Here is a 21,594-nt window from a genome sequence, read left to right on the forward strand (position 1 = left end):
GGGATCTTGACACGTGTGAAGCGAGGACTTTAGCTGCTAGGATACCACACCAGGCCCTAACAATAACTTATTTCTCAGGATTTTTTTCTAATTGTTTTTGCATGTTTGTTTCTCCAGACACTTTACACTTGATGTTACCCAAAGGCCGAGCAGTGATCCCCAGATATTTCAGTATTATTTTGTGCAAACCTAAAATCATATTGATATTTTGCCCTACATTTTATTTTGAAAAATCCCAAACCTACAGAATACTGCCGAGCAACCTTCACGTCGACTCCCCCTTTCTTTTTCCCCACTGATTTCGCTCCTTTACCTCGGCTTTTTCTCCCTCTGGATTCTCTGAGGTAAATTGCAGGCAATTCCCCCAGGAGCCACACATTGCTTTAGTTAATATAGCTCTGTAGTCCACAACTGCCTCTCTGCTTCAAAGTAACAGTTTACGTTTTAGATTGCTACCTCTTTTCCTTTTACTCAGGAAGGAGAGAGATCTTCATGTGTTAGTTCATTCTCCAAGTGCGTGCAACAGATGAGGCTTGGCAAGGCCAAAGGCAGGAGCCTGGAACCAGTCTGCCACGTGGGTGCCAGGGAGCCTAGTTCGTGACCATCATCTGCTGCATCCCAGAGTGCATAGTAGCAAACAACTTAAAGTGGTGTGGAGACTTGATCCCACCCATCCTCCCCCCCCCCCGAAAAAAAGCCACAGATATGGGATGTGGATGTTACAAACTGTTCTTACTTTTAAGATTTATTATCGGGGAACTGGATTGGAATTTCAACAGTCTGGGCTTAAACTAGCTCCCATATGGCATGCTGGCACTGCAGGTGGTGGATTAACTTGCTGTGCCACACTGCTGCCCCTCCCTGCCAAGCAAGATTGTTAACCACTGAGCTAAACTCCTGCACCTAAAGTGATAGTTTCTAAAATAACTTTTTTCAGAGCTATTTTCCATTTATAGAGAAATAGGAAGATAGTGAAGAAGGGTTCCTACATTCTCCGGGATTTCTGTATTGTGAATATTTGGCATGATAACATTTGAGACAATGACTCCAGCTGTAGGCAACTGCCTAGATTGCCTTGTGTTACACTGTTGGGAGAAAAGCAGGCAATAGCTGGCAGGCACTATGAGCCTGGTTACTGCCAAATTTTTGTTGTGCCAGCATAGTTGCCTATTCTATTTTTTTTTTTTCAAAATAAGTGGGAAGGTGGAGAATGCCAGGCTGGGACATGCCACCCCAGTCCCCAGGAGGGGGCACTGCAGATTGCCCCAGGGAAGGGAGTCTGGGTATGTATTGGAGTGGGAGCAGCTGAGGGTATGTTTGACAGGGTGGGGAATGATTTCTGGGGGCTTGCACGGACGGGTCACTGTACTTGCAGGTAGGCGAGGGATCTGATTGGAGAAGTTTAGATGGGGGAAACCAAAGGGCATGTCTGGGTCAGGCCGAGGCATCCACCAATTGAAGAACCTGGGCTAGGCTAAACAGCCTCACCTGCCATCCTCTGGAATATACAGAACTTGGAATTAAGGGGCATGCTTGGTTCGGCTAGGCCACAATATTCACCCACGAGTGTTGGATCAGAGTGGGCCATGTAAGGCTAGCCTTGCAACACTCACCAGAATGTGAAACAATCTAATCTGGGAGCAAGTTCTATAGGGTCTTGTGACCTTGCCTCTATGAGGCTGCAGCAACCTGTCTGTGCGGACAGTTAGCGGTGGTGATGGGCTGAGCCAGGCTGGACCAAGGAGCTCAACTGACATTCACAGGGTCCTGGGTTAGGAGGGACCAGGTTGGGCCAGGCTGCACAACCTGATGGCACATGCAAAGGCCAGGACTGAGGGCAGACCGTGACAATCAGGGCTGCGGCACCTGTCAGCAGGCATGAGTTGCTGAGCTGGGATCAGACCTAGTACAGGAACTTGGTGAATTCCTTTTCTAGATCAAAACTTACACCTGGGAGCACAAAAGCCGGGGCTGGGGCAGGCCAGGTGTGGCAAAGCTGCCACACTCCTTAGCATTTGTGTGGGCTAGGTCTAGGAGCAGGCCAGGCTGGGCCAGGCCTCAGCACCTGCTGCCATATACAAGAGCCAGGACAAGGTGTGGCCATGCCTGGCTGAGCTAGGCTGTAGTACCTATCAGTGAGAGCCTGAGACATTGTGGGCCATGCAAGGCTGGGTAGGAGCACCTGCCAGCATGTGCACAATTCAGAACTGGGAACGACTTGGTAAGGCAACTTTGGGGGACTCCTTTGCTGGGCTGCAGCTTCCACCAGTGAGTGTGAGAGCTGGAGCTGGAAGCAGACTGAGCTGGGCAAACCTGCAGCACCTGTTGGCATGCCTGTGGGCTGGGATTGGTAGCAGACCGTACCAGGCTAGGCCCCAGTACCCACCAGAACTTGGAAGAGCCAGAATGAGTGTGAACAGGCTGTGCTAAACCATGATATCCACCAGTTCACATGAGAGCTGGGTCTCGGGGTAGGCCAGGGTGAGTGAGGCTGGTAGGAGCTGGAATGGATGCAGGCCAGTTAAGCTATGCCACAATACCCACTGGTGAGTGTCAGGACTCGGGGCAGGCCATGTCAGGCTGGGCTGCAACACTTGCTGTCACATAAATGATCCAGGGTTGGGAGTGGGACTGGTAGTTCAGAAACTTGGAGAATTCCTCTAACTAGGCACAGAGCCAGGGCTGGGGACAGGCCAGGCCAGGCTGGGCTACAGCATTCTCACCATATGTGTAAGCTGGGTTGGGGGGCAGGCTGGGCTGGGCCAGTCCAAGCACATATTGGCACAAGTTAGAGTCAGGATGGTGTGCAAGTCAGGCTGGGTTGGACCACAGCATTCACAATTCACATGATGGTTGTGGGTGGACCGGGTTGGGCTAGGCTGCTGCATCTGCTGGTGAATGCCGAGAATGGAGGCAGGCCATCTCAAACTGGGCCTCAGCATCTGGTGGCATACACAAGACCTGGTACTGGGAGTGGGCCTGGTAGGGGAGCCTCCGGGACAGTTGGGGTGCTGCTTCCACTAGTGAGTGTAAGAACTGGGACTGGGGGTCGGGCCAAACTATTCAAGGCAGTGGTACCCAGGGCTAGGTCTGGGGGTAAGCTAGGTCTGGGGGTAAGACAGGCTGAACTAAACTACAATTACCAATGAGTAAATATGAGAGTCAGATGGGATACAGGATGGACCAGGCAAGACCATAGTACATGTTGTCACAAGTGAAAACCAGGGGTGGGGGCAGGCCTGTGGGAGTTACTGGAGTCGCCATGACAAGGCTGTGGCACTCACTGGTGTGTGTGAAGACTGGGTCTGGGGTGGGCTGGGCTGAGCAAGGTCTCAGCACCCATTAGTTTGCATATGACATCATGCTGAGGTGGAAATGACCAGGTGCCTGCATCTGCCAGTATGTGCGTTGGCTGGTATAGGTGATGAATTGAACCTGACCCCTCACCAGCAGGCACAGAGAAGCATCAAGTCTGAGATCACCACAGGTGAGGTTTCTTGGGGGACTCCCTAACTAGATCACTGGACTCAAATACTGACCACAGGGAAAACCCATAATGTATGTGGTATGACCTTAACCTTAGAGTACATGTATTGAGACTGGGCCTACTCAGTTGCTGATGCCTGTGCAGTAGAGAGCATGCTCAGAGGCACACGGGGGAGGGGACATGACGGCCAGTTCATCTAGGCCAGCAGAAGACATCAACTGCCTTGTCAGAGGATGAAAAGCAGAATAGGTTCAACCACTCTCCTGGCCAAGCTTTACAGCATGTTCCTGGGCCTGTGGAGGCACTAAGGTCATAGTAAGCCAACAGACCTTGGATTTTCTCAACCCCGGTGCAAAGAAGCTACAATGTCTCAGAACTATCAAGGCCATTCAAGAGGCAACCTCAGAACACCCTTCCTACATCAGAATCTCTAAATCTACATCTCTGCTGATGTAGTTTAACAACAAGGAGCGGACCCCTCACTTTCCCTCCCTGCAGACATTCGAGAAAAAAAAAAAAAAAGAAACAGAAAAATTTATGCCATCCATCTTCCATATCTGACCCTCCCCACCCTAATCAGAGACCCACACAGGCATGCATTCCTCTCAACTAGGTAAACAAACAATAGTAAAAAATTAAGTTAAATTAAAATGTGAATACATTGACATAATGAACCAATGTTAATGCCTTATTACTAAGCAAAGCCCATGCTTTATTCAGGTTTCCACGGGTTTTACCTGATAGTATTGTGTGTTCCAGGATCCTGTCCAAGGAACTACATTGCAGTTAATCATCAATTCATGGTTTCCTTGGCTGAGACAGTTTCTTAGACTTCTATTGTTTTTTTATTATCTTGATAGTTTGGAGGAGCACTGGTCAGGTTTGTTTTGATAGCATGTTTCTTTACTGGGATCCCTCAGATGTTGTCCTAGGCATCAGGCTGGGGTTATGTGTATTTGGGTGGCAGGCCAGCAAGGCAAAGTGCCCTTCTCACAAAATATCAGGAGCCTGTATTCTCACTGATGCTGATGACCTGGTTGAGAGTCTGTCCAGGTTCTTCCCCGTGCTGCACTTTTTGGAAGGAATTCATTATAACACTCCACATGTAGCAAGTGAGGAGTTATGCTCCACCCCCTTGAAGATAAAGTAACTACATAATGTATTTGAAATTCCACAGCATGAAAGATGTTTTCTTGTCTCACCCCTTACTAATCTTCATTCATTTATATGAGCTGATACTCCGGGATATTTATTTTATACTTCAAACTACCATGTACTACTAGTTTTATTTTCTTGCAGAAAATGTTTCCAGTTTTGGTTATTGGTAGTGCTTTTAGAGCGCTTCTGTCCCCTCTTACACATTTGTCTCATTTAAGTTAAGAGTAAATATTTGTATTTCTATTCAGTGAAACATGAGTTCCTGGTGATGCTCAATTCGGTACCACATAGATCATTCTGTTTGGTTTTCCTTGCTTATCTCTAAACTTCCACTCCAACTGAGAAACCTCCCTCCCACCACCTGTCACCGACTTACTTGATTTGTTTCATTCCAGTCTCCATGTGCAGTGGTTTCAGAATGGCTAACCTTTCCCCTCATGGGAAACAACGTTAGCCACTAGAGAAACCATAGTGATTATGTACATTTTCCTGTTTCTTCATTTGCCATTAGTTTTACAGACTTCTCATTTCCAAGAACTTAGGTCAGCACTCCCTGCCTGCATTTCCACTGTTTGTCTCATATAGTTGTAATACGTATAGTTTTGTCACATTCTTAATTACAGTTTGGCATTCCCCTACCTTCCTAAATGATTGTTAAAGAATTTGTATACACTAAAGTTCACTTTCATACTTATTGTTAAAAGAGTTTTGACAGATCCCTCACGTTATTTATCCACAATTGCATGACCCACGTGGAATAGTATCACAGCCCTAAAAATCCTTTGTGTCTCATCTTTTCATCCATCACTCCGCTTCTCCTGAACCCCTGCTAGACACTACATTTTTTTTTAATTGTCCATCGTTTTGTTTTTCATAGAATGTCATCCAGACCGTATCTAGCCTGTAGAGCTAGGCTTTTTTCCCCAGCATCAGGGTTCTTCCGTGTATTTTATGCGACTTGATAACTCATAACTCATTTCTTTTTTTTTTTAAGATTTATTTTTATTATTTTTTTATTGGAAAGGCGGATATACAGAGAGGAGAGACAGAGAGGAAGATCTTCCATCCGATGACTCACTCCCCAAGTGAGCTCAACGGCCGATGCTATGCCGGTCTGAAGCCAGGAACCTCTTTTGGGTCTCCCACGCGGGTGCAGGTCCCAAAGCTTTGGGTCGTCCTTGACTGCTTTCCCAGGCCACAGGCAGGGAGCTGGAAGGGAAGCGGGGCTGCCGGGATAGAACCGGCGCCCATGTGGGATCCTGGGCATGCAAGGCGAGAACCTTAACCACTTGCGCCACAGCGCCGGGCCCAATAACTCATTTCTTTTTACCTCTGAATAATAATCATGTGTACGGATGATTTCAAAGTTTGTTTAGACATCTAGCTAACGAAGAACATCTTGGTGGCTTTCATGTTTGATGGTTATGAAGTTCCTGCAGGCACTCACATGCAGAACTTTGCGCAGGCATGATTTTTAATAAGTTGGGCGATCACTAAGTCATATGGTAAGCTGATTTTCAGTTTTATAAGACATTGCCAACAATCTTTAAAAATGGTTTTACTGGTTTGAATTCCCATCAGTTCCTGTTGCTCTGCAACCTCGCCATCACACTTATTGTCAGGTTTTTAAATAGTAGCAATTCTCATCGATTTGTAATGATATGCTTCAGTTTTAATTCCTCATTCCTTAAAGCCAAGTGATGTTGGACATCTTTTTTGCATGATTGTCATCTCTATTACTCTTTCGTTTCAGATTTTTCACCTGTTTTTAATTGTCTTGGTATTGTTGAATTCTAAGACTTCTTTGTGTATTTTGAATTCAGGTTCTTTACAGATGTGTACTTTACACATATTTTCTCCTTTTCATTGGTTTATTTTTGCCTTCTAGTTAAAAAGTTTTTATTTACTTATTTGAAAATTAGAATTACACAGAGAGAGGAAGAGGTGGAGAAAGAGAAATCTGCCATCTGCTAGTTCACCCCTGAATTGGTCGCAATGGTCAGGAGTAAGCCAGGCTCAAGCCAGGAGCCAGAAGTTTCACAGGTCTCCCATGTGGTGGCAGTGGCACAACACTTGGGCAGCCTTCACTGCTTTCCCAGACCATCAGCAGAGAGCTGGATTGGAAATGGAACAGCCTAGACAGGAACTGGTGCCCATAGGGGATGTTCGCATCACTGGCCTCCTAATCTTTTACTTTTTTTTTTTTTTTAAGATTTTACTGGAACCCGCACTTTGGTGTAGTAGGTAAAGCTGCAACTTATAGAGCCTACTGTTTTGATCCTGGCTCCACCACTTCCTAATCAACTCCCTGTCAATATACCTAGGGAAGAAGTGGAAGATGGTTCAAGTACATGGGCTCCTGCACCCACATGGGAGACCTGGAAGCTCTTGGCTCTTGGGTTCAGAGCAGCCCACCTCTGGTCATTGCAACCATTTGGGGAGACGGAAGGTCTATTTGTCCCTTTCTCTCTCTCTAACTACCTTTCCAATAGATAAATAAATTTTAGAGAAAGTTTCATTTATTTGAAAGACAAAGTGACACAGAGGGAGAGACACATAGAGAAACAAATCTTCCATCAGCTGAATTACTCCCAAAATGCCCACAACAAACAGTCCAGAGCCTAAGCCAGGAGCCAGAAGTGCCATCTGGGTCCCCCATGTGGGTGCCAAAAACCTAAGTACTTGGGCCCTCATCTCCTGCCTCTCAGGTGCTTTGGTACAATGCTCAATCATCAGAGTCAATATTTGATGCCACGCACTCTGCTATAGGATGAAGTCCCTATCTTTTCACTTTCTTAATTTTAATAAAGCGCAACTTACCAAGTTTCTTTCTCATAGAGCATGCTTTTCAAAGCTCATTTCCAAACTTAAGTTCATTTACATTTTTCCTATGTTTCTGCATAGAAGTCATATAGTTTTCATTATACCTTTAAGACTGTAATACATTTTGAGTTAATTTTGTGTAGATATAAGATCTGAGTCTAGGTTTGTTATTTTTTTTAATGTGGACATCTATTATTTTCGGCACCATTTGTTTAAAATATTATACTTTCTCTATTGAATTGCCTTTTTGCTTTTTTCAAAATCCAGTTGGATATATGTGTTTGGGTCTCTTGGGTGTACTGGTCCAGTTATCAGTGTATGTCTTTCCAATACTACACTGTCTTGACTATTGAAACTGGATGATGTGAATCCTCCCACTTTGTCTTTAAGCATTGTGTTGTCTATTCTCGATCTTTTATCTTTGCTTATAGATTTCTCCCTGTTTGTGGCTTGGGAAAGCAGTCGAGGATGGCCCAAAGCCTTGGGATTCTGCACCCGTGTGGGAGACCCAGAAGAGGCTCCAGGCTCCTGGCTTCGGATTGGCACAGCTCTGGTCATTGCGGCCGCTGGGGGAATGAATCAGTGGATGAAAGATCTTCCTCTCTGTCTCTCCTCATCTCTGTATATCTGACTTTCCAATAAAAATAAAACAAATCTTCAAAAATGATTTTATTTGAAGATATCTACTATTCTGAAAAAGTGTTCTGTAGACTGACATGTTTCCATAATTTCTCAAATTACATTTTCTCAAAGTATAGTTTTCTTTTTTTCTTCTATTTTATTTTTAATTTTGTGATATAATTCCATAGGCTATGGGATTTCCCTTACCCCCTCCCCAAAACCCCCCAGCTGATTTCCCCCATATTATTACAATAGTGTAGTCCTTCATAAGCAGTCAAAAGTCCATCATTCTGCTATTTTAGTATATCCTCACATTATGGGTACAGACAATGGCAGACAGTCCAGGATCCTATTGGCACTATGATTTGTTTTCTATTTCTGTGTTTATCATTTCTGCCCTCTCTCCCTCACACTCTCCAACTCTGTTGCAGAGAGAGCAGGTTGGACTGTAAAGAATCAGGCTATGCGTAGCCCAAAACCCTGTCCCAAGCATCGCCATGTATTCACCAAAAAAACCCGCACTGCTGACTGGTCTGCAGGGCTCTGTCCGGCCTGACTGTGCCATCCTATGCTCCCATAGTTCCCCCCAGTCTCCCCCTGGCTCTCTTGACATCCTCCATGTCCTCCCAGCTACATCAAGTCCCACCTTGAATTTTGGCCTTCTCCTCTCCTGAAGTAGGCGCTCCCCCCCTCCCCCCCACCGCATTGCACAGGACATCGTGTTTTCTGATCCAAGCTCTGTTCAGATGAGTCCTCCCCAGGTCCTGTCCCCACAAACTCACTGCCCTGGAGACTGCTCTGCTGCTGTCCCTCTCATTCCTACTTCCTTATTCTGGCTCATTTCCACCTGTTCCCTGTGGTTGGCTCAGGGAATTTCCTAGGGACAGTGTGAGTCTTAGGGCTGCAGTCTCAGGGCTGTTCCTTGTTTTCACAGTCTCCACTGCTGATGCTCAGACGGATGTGAAAGTTGTACAGAAGAGGAATCCTGCAGAGATGTTTTGATTGGGGGGAGCAGGGCGGGGGGAGGAAGCCTTGTCTTTGACAGAGAAGAGAAGGGGGAAAAGATCCTGCAGACAAGGGATTTAGAATGATGGAGTGGAGATGACAGTATTGGGCTTTAATGGTCTCGTGTGCTTCCTCCTTAGACATTTGAAGGTTCAGAGGTGGGTGTACACACATGTTACCTGCTTCACAGTTCAGAGGAGTATGGTAGATGACATGTAAAATTTCATAAGTGATGACATCAAGTGAGACTTTCAGCTCATCAAGTTATCAAAGGGAAAAGGCACTCTAATTGAAAAGTCCCAGAAATCTATAAATGCTTCTTAGCAGAACGGTGTCACTTGGCTTCTGTATGTATCAAGTAGTGCCTGCAAACCAACAGGTGGCTTTGTTCTCTTTCCCAGACTCGGTTTCGCAAGGTCTGAGATTTCCACCCGGTTCACCCTTTTCCTACAAGATGTTTCCTAGAAACTGTGGAGCCAGAGTGGCCCTGCAGGGGTAATGAAGTACACCCGCCTCGCAGTTCAGCCTCACTGCAGATGCCACTGCTCTTCATGATGCGCATGAGAAGATAGAAGGCGGTCAAACCCCTCCTGCTGGCTCCTTGTCAAGATAGACTCTGCCAGAGCTGAGTGTGGTAAGGGATGGTTTTCCACCTGACTCACTGCATTCTCCGCCAGATGACATCACTCAGCCCAGCTTTCTTGGTAATGCTTGGAAGCACGACTGTTACCAGCAATTTCTCTGTGGATGGTCCAGAAGACATAGATGTGTTCATTTTGGGAACTATGACAACTACATCTTAATTAACATGTCCAGAGAAAATCAATCCTGATATCAAATATCAATGAAGGAAACTATTTTAGACTAAGCACTGAAAGATTGTCTCCCAATGACACTAGAGAAGTCTCCTCCATTTATTCAGAATAGGCACAAGCTACCTTTGGCATTGAATCATTTTTCGAAAAGATTTGTTTACAGAGAGAAGAGACAGAGAAAGAGATCTTCTGTCCACTGATCACTTCCCAAGTGGCTGCAATGACTGGAGCTGGAGCCAAAGCCAGGAGCTTTTTCCAGGTCTCCTATATGGGTGCAGGGTCTCAGGGACTAGAGCTGTCCTCCACTCCTCTCCCAGAACATTAGCAGGGAGCTAGATCTGAAGTGGGGCTGCCAGGACACAAACTGGTACTGCGCCTGTCCCAGAATTGAAATTTTTTAAAGAAGATTTATTTATTTGAAGGGCAGAGTGACAGACAGAGGAAGAAGGAAGAATACACAAATCTTCCATCCACTGGTTAACACCCCAAATTGCTGCAATAGCCAGGCTTGGCCCAGGCTTGGCCAGCAGCTATGACTCCACCCAGGTCTCCTGTGTGGGAGGCAAGGGCCCAGCCACTTTAGTCATCTGCTATAGGGAGCTGGATCAGAAGTGGAGCAACCGGCACTAGAACTGGTGCTCAACTTCCAAAACAGCAGACTGACCCAGTGTGTCACAATGTTGGATCCAAGATACTTAAAAAAAAAAAAAAAAAAAAAAAAAGATTTATCATTTTATTTTTATCTGACAGAGCTAGAAAGGGAGAGAGAATCTTTCATTCACTGATTCACTCCCCAAATGGCCACAATGGCCAGAGATGAGTCAGTCCAAAGGTGGGAGCCAGGAGCTTCTTAAAGGTATTTCATGATAATGAGGGGGTTCTAAGGCCTTGGGCCATTCTCTGCTGCTTTCCCAGGCCACAAACAGAGAACTTGATTAGAAGCGGAACAGCCTCATGAGTGTAGGACAAGGAGCACCGGTTCATGTTCCTGGCTGCCTCACTTCCCATCCAGCTCCCTGCCTGTGGCCTGAGAAAGCAGTCGAGGACGGCCCAAAGCCTTGGGACCCTGCACCTGCCTGGGAGACCGGGAAGAAGCTCTTGGCTCCTGGCTTCAGATCAGCTCAACTCCACCCATTGCAGCCATTTGGGGAGTGAACCAGCAGGTGGAAGAACTTCTCTCACAGTCTCTGTGTAAATGTGCCTTTCCAATGAAAATAAATCTTTTTTTAAAGCATTGCTGCCCCCTTCAGGATAGAGCCAGTGGGTACAGGCTCAGTCCTGTTTCTCAAGCCCCAGCATTCACACATATTTAGAGTTGTCTCCACATATATTTTAATTACTTTTATCTTAGTCTAAATTACTCTTAGAAGCCAGAGATAAGTCAGGCAGATTGAAGCCGGGATCCGTGAACTCTATGCTGATCTCCCTTGTGGGTGGCAGGAACCCAAGTACTTGGGCCATTATCCACAGCCAAAGTTACATGAGCAGGAAGCTGGCTTGCAAGCAGATTGGCTGGGACTTGAACTGGGCTTCCAATACAGGCTTCCCCCCGTATCACAGAGGCTACTTAACCCACTGCAACACTATGCCAGCCCCTGCCCATTCTAAATTAGATTATTTGGTTTTCTGTTATTCAGTTGTAGGAGTTCTTATTTGTGCTTTTACATATAATTTGCTTATTTCAGAGTTAGAAAGAGAGATCATCCGCCTACTTGTTCACTTCCCTGAATGACCCCAATGGCCTTGGCTGGGCAAGACCAACGATGGGCCAAGGACTGGGAAATCTATCAGGGTCTCCCGCATGGTGGCAGGGGCCGAAGCATGATGTTTCTCGTAGGAACTGAGGAAAGTCATACAGATTTTTTGGTGGGTGCTGCAAGTGCTTGTGGGCCACATGTGGAGCCTCACTTGATGGATGTAGCTGCAGGAGGGTCAGCAGTGCTTGCAAAGCTACTGCTTCCAGAGGGATCATTGCCTGTTCCTCAGGTATCAGAGGAATAATCTCTGTCTATTGACAAAGAATCTAAAAGAGTTTTAAGGACTCAGGCGCAGACATTCAGCCAGAAGGTAAAAAACTGGGTAAGACACCCATGTCCCACGGTGGAGGCCTGCTTTGCATTCCTGCTCAAAGCTTCCTGGCAGGCATTTGAGGAGTTAAACAATGCATAGCGGAGCTCTCTCTCGCTCTCTCTCGCTCTCTCTCGCTCGCGCGCTCTCTCTCTCTCTCTCTCTCTCACACACACACACATACTCCCAAGACTTCTCCCTCTGCCTTGTGAATAAACAAATCATTTAATAAATATTTTAAGAATAGCGGCTGGCATTGTGGAGTACAGGTAGGGGCATCACTTGTGACAACATTCCATACGGGTGCTGGTTCGAGTCCCAGCTGCTCTTCTTCCTATATAACTACCTGCTTGTGGCCTGGGAAAACAGCAGAGGAATGGCTAGTTGCTTGAGTCCCTGACATCCACATAGGAGACCCAGAAGAAACTCCTGGCTCTCGACTTCAGCCTTGCTTACCTCTAGCAGCTGTAGCAATTGTGGGAATGAATTGATGGATGGAACCCCCCCCCCCTCTCTCTCTCTCTGGATTCATCTTTTCATATAAAACTCTACATTTAAGATAAATAAATAAACTTTTAAATGATTAAATAAATAAATAAAAGGAGTTGACACCATGGCATAGTAGGTTAAACTGTGGTCTGTTATACTACTATGCCATAAGGGCACCAGTTCTAGTCCCGGCTATTCCAATTCCTGATTCAATTCTCTGATTATGGCCTGCGTAGGCAAAGGATGATGGCCCAAATTTTTGGGCCCTGCAACCCATGTCAGAGACCCAGAAGCACCTCCCGACTCCTGACTTCAGATTAGCTCAGTTCTGTCACAGTTTTTTTGGGGTGTGAACCAGCAACCAGCAAATGGAAGATTCTCCCTAAATACATAAATAAATAAATAAATAAATAAATAAATAAATAAATAAATAAATAAATAAAAAAAACTCTGTCTTGCAAACAAATAAGCTTTAAAATGATGAGACTTTAAAGATACAGGGGCCAGGCACGGTGACTCAGATGGTGAAGCCAGCACCAAAACACCTGCAACCCATATGGGTTCCAGTGCCAGCAACCCTGTGTCCTGTATAGATCCTTGCAAATGAGTATGGGAAAGACACAGAGGGTTGTCCAAGTGCTGGGTCCCCTGCTACCCACGTGGGAGACTTGGATATACTTGCAGGCTCCTGGCCTCAGCCTGGCTGAGCCCTGACTGTTGAGCCAGTTGAATTATAAACTAGCTGATGGAATATTTCTCTGTCTCTACCACTCTCTCTCTCCCTGCCACAAACCCAACAAATTCTGACATTCAAATAAATAAATCATTCAAAAACTAATTAAAGGATTTCAGATTCATTAGAGTCTGCTCATAGGTCCCACTAATATCTCTAGGACTACATTAATTCTCAAAATGATGTAACACTGACAGAAAGACCTTTGCGACCAAGGTTAATTTATGTGGTAACTCACCCACCCACAAAATACAACTTAACCTGGGTTTCTCCAACTCTTCCACCTGAAGCTTTACTGCTTAAATATATATTTACACACACACACACACACACACACACACACACACACACACACACAGAGTCAAATGGCAATCAAAGTACATTTCAGGACTGATATGCAGCTCTTACGTGTGCAGTGTATAAGTCCTGAGCTTATCAATTGCCTCCTGGAAAGATCTAGCACATTTGGAAGCAACCAGTGATTTCTGTGACTGCCCCGTTCTTATCACAGTGTTCACAGACACCACACACTTGGTCACCTAGACTCTCGCATTGCACAGCTATCCTTTGACAGGCACTGAAGAGTGACTATTTGAGAATCTCGCCTGCTACTCCTGGCCTTAGATTCTCAGTGCTATCTGAGCACTGAGACAGGGTTCCTGCTGCTTGTAAACTAACCAGATCAAAGAAGGAACCATGGAGGCGCAGGAGTCGCTCGGACAACTGGTCCTTAAGAATCCACACTTCCAGGGAGTATGCTTGATGCCAGAATGTCCACTTTCATACAGCAGGCCCCACCAGAAAGGAAGAGGCACAAAGAGTAAAGCGAGCCTCAACCTGTATGTAGGCACATGTGTGTGTGTGCGTGTTGAGTGTAAGGAATGACCTTATGCCAAGTGTTGCTCACTAGGCAGTCTGCAGGGTTCCTTGACCTCTGATGCTGGAACATGGTGAGCAGTCACAAAGCAAACCTCACAATAAGCTGCAACCTAGACAGGAGCTGCACACCCCAAAAGCCCCAGAAAACCCTGTGCCCTTTAGTTTGCTCTGATCCCAGGCAAGCGTTACTACTGCAGAAGCCAGAGCCTTTTAGGTTTAGGGCTGCAGGCCCTGGACTCCTTGCTCAGGCTAGCTGTGTCTTCAAGGCACTCCTGGCTACCACATGTAGAGGAATAGCCCTCAGCATGTGCTCACCTGGCCTCAGCTCTCGGTAGAAGCCTTCCTATGACGGCTGCTCCTCTTGCTTAGCATCCGTGTCTCTCAGCCAGAACGGAGCATCCAGGAGACCATGAGTCTGGTTCTCTCTCTGTGCACACCCAGACAAGGGCCCGGTGCCCTTTCACCTGGGGCTTCAGGAGATGCTGAAGGACAAGCAATTGTTTTGTAATTGTCAAAACAAGCTGAGGAAGCTGATGCTGAAGCCACTCTTATTTCCTGCAGAAGACATGCTTGCACGGATACACTGGCCTAGCCGCACGACATACACAGCACCTCAGAGTCAGATCTGTCTCGAGCCCAAAGCACTTTTGATGCCTCCACAGCAGCTTTCCCAGACTCTGCAAAATTAGACGACCCTTACCCATCCTCCCACTGTGCCTACGCAAGGGAACCTGAGTCGAGAACATTCTCTACTCACCGACCTTCTTGACCGATTCTCTCCACGGAGACTTGCCCCATGCCCACGTGCCTGTGTGCTCCTGCCTGCACGTCACACTCAGCCTGTCAGCCCAGGGCACTCCTGGGAAGCTGCTTCCTGCCACCGAGGGCCCAGTCACCTCCCTCAGCTGCTGTGTTCTCTCTGCTCCCCAGGGGGACACTGCACATCAGCAAGTGACACACCCCACCACTGCGTTCCTGTTCCAGATGCTAGGCCACAACCCTTTCTGGACTCCTCCCCGAGCCGGGGAGATAGTGGCCTGAACACTGGACTGTGCCAGGCATCGGTTGGGCCCTGTTCCTGAAATACTGACCTTAGGTCTCTGTTCCAACCTGATGTAGGGGCTGGGACTCCCCTTAAACCTTTGAGGGGACTGTCCTGGGGGGAGATGAAGTTGTGTGCATAAAGTCAGATGATGGGCAGCTGCAGCCCGACCTCAGCCTGCGGTCCTGCACTCAGTGCTATGCTACCAGCCTCTCCAGCAGCAGGGCTGCCCCAACAGTAGACAAGCAGCCCTGCTGACTTGACAGCTGAACACTAAGCCGTGAGGATTTCCCAGCAGCCGATGACTAAGTTCTTGGCCACAACCTTTCACATGCCCAAGAATAGTGAAACCCTCTAGCTGGGTACACCAGTGAGTTTGTGAGAGTGGGCTTAAAGATGCACTCACAGACCTGTGCCTGCTTATGAAGGACTATACAATTGTAATAATATAGGGGAAGTCAGTGGGGAGGAGGGAATTTGGGAAGTTTAGGTCACTTAGCATAATGTCCCCAAAGCCGACTTATGTAGCAACATGTGTCAGAAATCTTGCTACTTCTTTCTTTAAAAATTTAAATGAAAGGAGAATGATAGAGCAGGAGAGTCAGGGAGTGGGGGAGACACAAGGAGGGGGTCTTCCCTCCACTAGCTCACTCCCCAGATATCTGTCAGTCAGTACTGAGTCAGGCCACAGATAGGAGCCAGCAAGCACGCTTGGGTGTCCCCCATGGGGGTAGGGAGCCAGCCCTGTGGGCCATCTGCTTCTTCTGAGGCACATAGCAGGGAGCTGGTTTGCAAGCAGAGCAGCTGGGACACGAACCAGCATGCAGCAGCTGGAGATCTATATTGCAAGTGACACCTTAATCCACTATGCTACACCACAGCCCCGGGGAATTTCTTCCTTGTTAAGACTGAGTAATATTCCTTTTTATCTCCAACCCTCTGTGGGTTGTTTATCTCTTCCTCTGTGCATGGACACTTGGGTGGCTTATGTGAATAACGCTGCTGTGGACACGGGAGTAACGCCTCCCTCCTCAAGACCCTGCTTGCTGTTTTTCAATCATTTACTCTGAAGTGGACCAGAAATGGGACTTGTTGATCATATATGGATTCTATTTTTTAGTATTTTATATTTTATATATATATTAGCACTGTATTTATTGGGAGTGAGGCAGAGATCCCCTATGGTGGTCCACTCCCAAATACTCACACCGGTCAGGGGTGGTCAGATCTTGCAGAAGTCAATAGTGAGGTCTAAAAGCAGAGCTGGCAGAATATCGTCCCAACCAATTAAAAGCCATAACATAACATCAACAACAGTTTACAACATTATGGAGTTAATTGACATGGTACTGAGTGACTGATATGTTAGAAAATGCAAGTTCTTAACCACATCATTGACATTTCAATTTTAGTTTATACACAACCGGCTTCTATCCACCTTAAAATGGCTATAGGATACTATTCAGCTGTCTCGTGTCTATTTTCATTTTTGTATTTAGCAGTTTATTGTATTGAAACATAATTTTGCTGAACTTGGCAGATTTTAGGATAGTCCAAACTGGCTTATAATTTTAACAAGGCATATGGATGACCATTTAGAATTTTGAAAGCTTGGGCAAGAGGATGACGGAGGAGTTGGGCCCACGCATACTCCAGCCACTTTTACGTGGAACTTACTGTTGTTGATTTCAGCACCTGCTTTAGTTGTGTATCTACCCCTTCAGTTTGAAGATGGGGCTCTTCTGTGTATATGCATTATCATGAGTTAAAAGGTCGTAAAGCACCTGGGATAGAATTGGAAGTGTGGGTAACCTGTTATCCATGGTAAAACATGTACTGTGGGTACATGGCAACCTGGTATCCATGGTAAAACACTATCAAAAAGGCAGAAGCACAAACCAATTTTTTTTTCTCTAACAGATCAGAATGAAATAAATGCTGTCCCCAGGAAACCCATATCAGTTCAGAGCTGGGTCCTGTAATCATTGAACTGATTTTTTCTCTTCCCCTAGATACCCTCACCTTGAAAAAGAACCATAGGCCTTCTCTGAGTTAAAGTGGGACAAAGATGAGCAGTGTAAATGTTTCCAGTGTGGCAAGAGAGTCTCCTTTATTTGTGAGGTTTTAGGGCCTAAAACTAGTTCAGTCCAAGATTTGGTGGATTTGCTTGACTCACAATCTCTCAAATGTCCAGGCCTTAAGGAAGAAAATACCCAAGAGGTATATTCTGTAGATCACCTCTTTTTTCTTTTAAAAGATTTATTTTTCTTGGAAAGACAGATTTTTTTTTTTTTTAATAGAAGAAAGAGGTAAATTACTGGTTCACTCTCCAAATGGTCACAACAGCCAGAGCTGAGCTCATCTGAAGCCAGGAGCCAGGAGCTTCTTCTGGGTCTCCTACGTGAGTGCAGGGTCCCAAGGAGTTTGGTCATCCTCTACTGCTTTCCCAGACATAGGAAAGGAGCTGGATAGGAAGTGGAGCAGCTGGGACATAGGGGATCCCAACGCCTGGGGGTGGAGGATTAGCCAGTTGAGCCATTGCACTGGCCACTAGATTACCTCCTGGTACTTCCATCTCTAGTGGTCAAAGTCAACAGAAACTACTACAGTCTAGTTCATAACAGATTGATAGTAACCATGAACTTCAGTAATAAAGATTTCGGTCAGCCCACCAGGGAAAGAACCTTAACCATGGAAGGTGCTTGCTGAGGACAAAAGCCATGTGGAAAAGAATGTAGAGTGGAACTGAGCACACACAGAAATGAAAATTAACTTCACTCTCAGTATTTAAGATGCAAGATAGTAGCACTTGCACTGTGTTGTAGTAGTCTAAGCCTCCGTTTGTGGCACGAGCATCCCGTATAGTTGCTGGACCATGTCCTGGCAGCTCCACTTCCCATCCAGCTCCCTGCTTGTGGCCTGGGAAAGTAATGGAGCATGGCCCAAGGCCTTGGGATCCTGCACTGGTTTGGGAGACCCAGAAGAAGCTCCTGGCTTCAGAACGGCTAGTCTCCGGCCGTTGTGGCCACTTGGGGAGTGAATCACCGGTCGGAAGATCTTCCTCTCTGTCTCTCCTCTCTGTATATCTGCCTTCCCAATAAAAATAAAATAAATCTTTAAAAAAATAAACATATTTAAAAGAAGTGTTGTCCCTTTTAGATAGGAGAATTGAATTATATCGTGTATGACGGTAGCATATGGACACCTTGTAATGAGACTGTGCCTTGTAGTGTGTCATCTTGGAGAAGCCCAATCACACCACACATGGTTCTCTTTATGGAGTGTATCTGGTATACCACAGTGAGCTGTGAAGGCTGTGCGTGATGACTGAAGGGCAGCTACAGCCATTGTAGCTCACACTCACATTGATGGTCTCGGATTTAATTTCCTTGTACGAGGCAGCAGTGGGACCTGGCATTTTTCTACTCTCCTTTTGGATCCTCCCTCAGCTTTTGAATCTCCTGGGCCAGGTATGCACATTAAAACTCCGTGACAAATGACTGTTACAGGATGCCCTATGCTAACAAAGGCAGTGATGACAAGGGCAGACGCACACCTCAGTCTGTCCTTACAGTATTCAGATCGCATTTGCGAGTTTCAGCCTGTTTGGTACCTCCCTGTCCTTAGTGGAGCTGACAGCAAGCACAGAGGCTGACTGCTTGATTGCCTCCCGCGTCCCTTGGAGCAAACCAAGCTGTCAATCCCCTGCTTTGCTAAGCTCCATTGCATCACCTGCTTAGAGTTTATGTGGGTTTCCTCTGTGCTGAGAACTTGTAAGTCTATCTTGAAATCTCTCTCTTTTTTTAAAGATTATTTTTTATTTGAAAGACAGATTTCAGGCAGATTTCTTTCTCTGCAGAGGGAGAAGGAGAGATACAGAGAAAAAGTATTCCATCCGCCGATTCACTCAACAAAAGGGCAAAATGGCCAGAGCTTAGCTGATCCGAAGCCAGGAGCTTCTGCTCTCACACAGTTGCAGAGTTCCAGGGACTTGGGCCTGCTTTCCCAGGCCACAAGCAGGGAGCTGGGTGGGAAGCGCAGCTTCTGGGAGTACACCCTGAGTCCATATGGGATGACAATGCCATAGACAGAAAAGTAACCTGCTGAGCCACCACACCAGCCCCTGAAATATCTCAAAATTACCCTGCTGTTCAGTTCAGTATTTCCAAATCAAGCGTAAACTAACACTACAGCTGATGATTAATGACATTTTGAAATCTAAATCCTTATGTTTCTTTGAAATTTTCTAAAAGAAAATGGTTTAGTTTGTGCTTTTAGAAAGGAACAAAAATAAAAAGGCAGCTGGAACTTTTTCTGGCATTAATGAAATAAAAAATTAAAATGTTTCATTTTTATATATGCAAAGTCAGAATCTTTTTGCACAAATTATTTATAAATTAATTTTAAAATCACATATTAAGTGTAAATCCTGTGAAAAGTTCCAGGGAAAACTATGCAAAATTTTGTTTTCAAAATCACAGAATGTGTAAGTTTGACGTGGATACAAAAGCAGTTCCAGGATACTTCAGAAAGTTCATGAAAAATGGAAATAAAACATGATTCAAAAAAAATTTGAAGCAACATTTTTAAAAAGTTTATTTTTAGCTGAGAGGCAGATTTACAGAAAGAGAAGAAGACAGAAAGAATATTCCAGCTGTTGATTCCATTCCATGAAAGGCTGTAATGGCTGGAGCTGAGCGTTTCTGACCCAGGAGCTTCCTCCATGTATCCTACATGGGTGTAGGGACCCCAGAACTTGAACCATCCTCCACTGCTTTCCCCAGCCATAGGCAGGGAGCTCAATGAGAAGTGGGCAGCTGGGACACAAACCTCCACCTCTGCTGGGATACTGGCACCGCAACAGGAGGATGAACTTGCTGAGCTTTGGTCCTCTAGAGCAAAACTGTCTTTTTTTTCTTTTCTTTTTAATTGGTTAAACCGCTGCTTATGCAATATCCATGTCCCCTATCGGAGCACCTGGGCTCCAGTTCTGAGTCTGATCTCAGTTTCAGCTTCGTGTTAACATGTATACTGAGAGGCAGAGGGTGAGGGGTCCAAGATGTTGGCTTCCTACTATTTGTGAAGAGAACTTGAGTTCCCAGTTTCCAGGTTTGGCTTGGCACAGATCTGGCTACTGCAGGTATTTGAGGAATGAACCAGTGGATGCCAAGATCTCTATGTACTGCTGGGATCCCATATGGGTGGTGGTTCGTGTCCTGGCCGCCCTGCCTCACATCAAGCTCCATGCTTGTGGTCTGAGAAAACAGTGGACAGTGGCCCAAAGCCCTGGATCCCTACACCCACAAGTGAGATCCGGAAGAGGCTCTGGGCTTCGGATCGGCTCAGCTCAGTTGTGCTCACTTGGGGAGTGAATCAGTAGAATCAGTTGATGCAAGATCTTCCTCTCTGTCTCTTTTTTCAATCCTCTCTGTTTCAGTGTGTATAATGAAATTTGGAATTTATTTTATTATTTTAGAAAATAGTAGATCTTTTCAAATAAAATTATTTTTTAAAGATTTATTTTATTTTTATTGGAAAGTCAGATATACAAAGAGGAGGAGAGACAGAGAAGATTTTCCATCCATTGATTCACCCCGCAAGAGGCCACAAGAGCTAGAGCTGAGCAAATCCAATGCCAGGAGCCTGGAACCTCTTCTGCGTCTCCCATGCGGACACAAGGTACCAAGGCTTTGGGTTGTTCTCGACTGCTTTCCCAAGCCACAAGCAGGAGACTGGATGGGAAGTGAGATCACTGGGATTAGAACCAGCACCCACATGGGATACCAGTGCTTGCAAGGTGAGGACCTGAGCCGCTAGGCTACCGTGCTGGGCCCTGGAACCAAGATTTTATTATATTCTCTCCATGTTCTGTTTTTGAAAATTTGACTATAATGTGTTGTAATGAGGATCCTTTCTGATATGTATATTTGGAATTATATGTACTTCCTGATTCAAACTCTGCTTTGTGGTATAAACCCTTAGACAGAGAACATCATACTTGGGAGGCTCTTGCTGCTTCACTTTCAGCTTCAGACTAACCCAACTCTGAGTGGCCACTTTGGAGTGTGAACCAGCAGACGGAATACCTCTCTCTGTGTTTCTCCCTCTCTCTGCATTTCTGACTTCCAAACAAAATCAATCAATTAATTAAAAACCCACAAGGATATACCTCTTCATATCACTGGTATGGCTCTTAAGCAGTGTTTAATTCATGTTGAAGATGTAAAGAATTTGGAATCCTCAAAAGTTGCTGGTGGGAATGTAAACAATGCAGCATTTGTGGAAAAAAAAATCTGGCATTCCATCAAGACTCAAGCAGGAAGTTACTGAATGGTCCAACAACAGTACCTTAATATACTCCAGAGAAATAAGAGGCTATGTCTACTCAAAGGCTTCACTTTTAAGTACAAATGAAACTTAAAAAATAATACAGTTGGACCCGTACTTTAAATCATTTACAAAGGTTGAGCCAAAG

This window comes from Ochotona curzoniae, unplaced genomic scaffold (assembly GCF_017591425.1).
Source record: "Ochotona curzoniae isolate NIBS_2020 unplaced genomic scaffold, NIBS_Ocur_1.0 scaffold_1852, whole genome shotgun sequence".
Lineage (NCBI taxonomy): Eukaryota > Metazoa > Chordata > Mammalia > Lagomorpha > Ochotonidae > Ochotona > Ochotona curzoniae.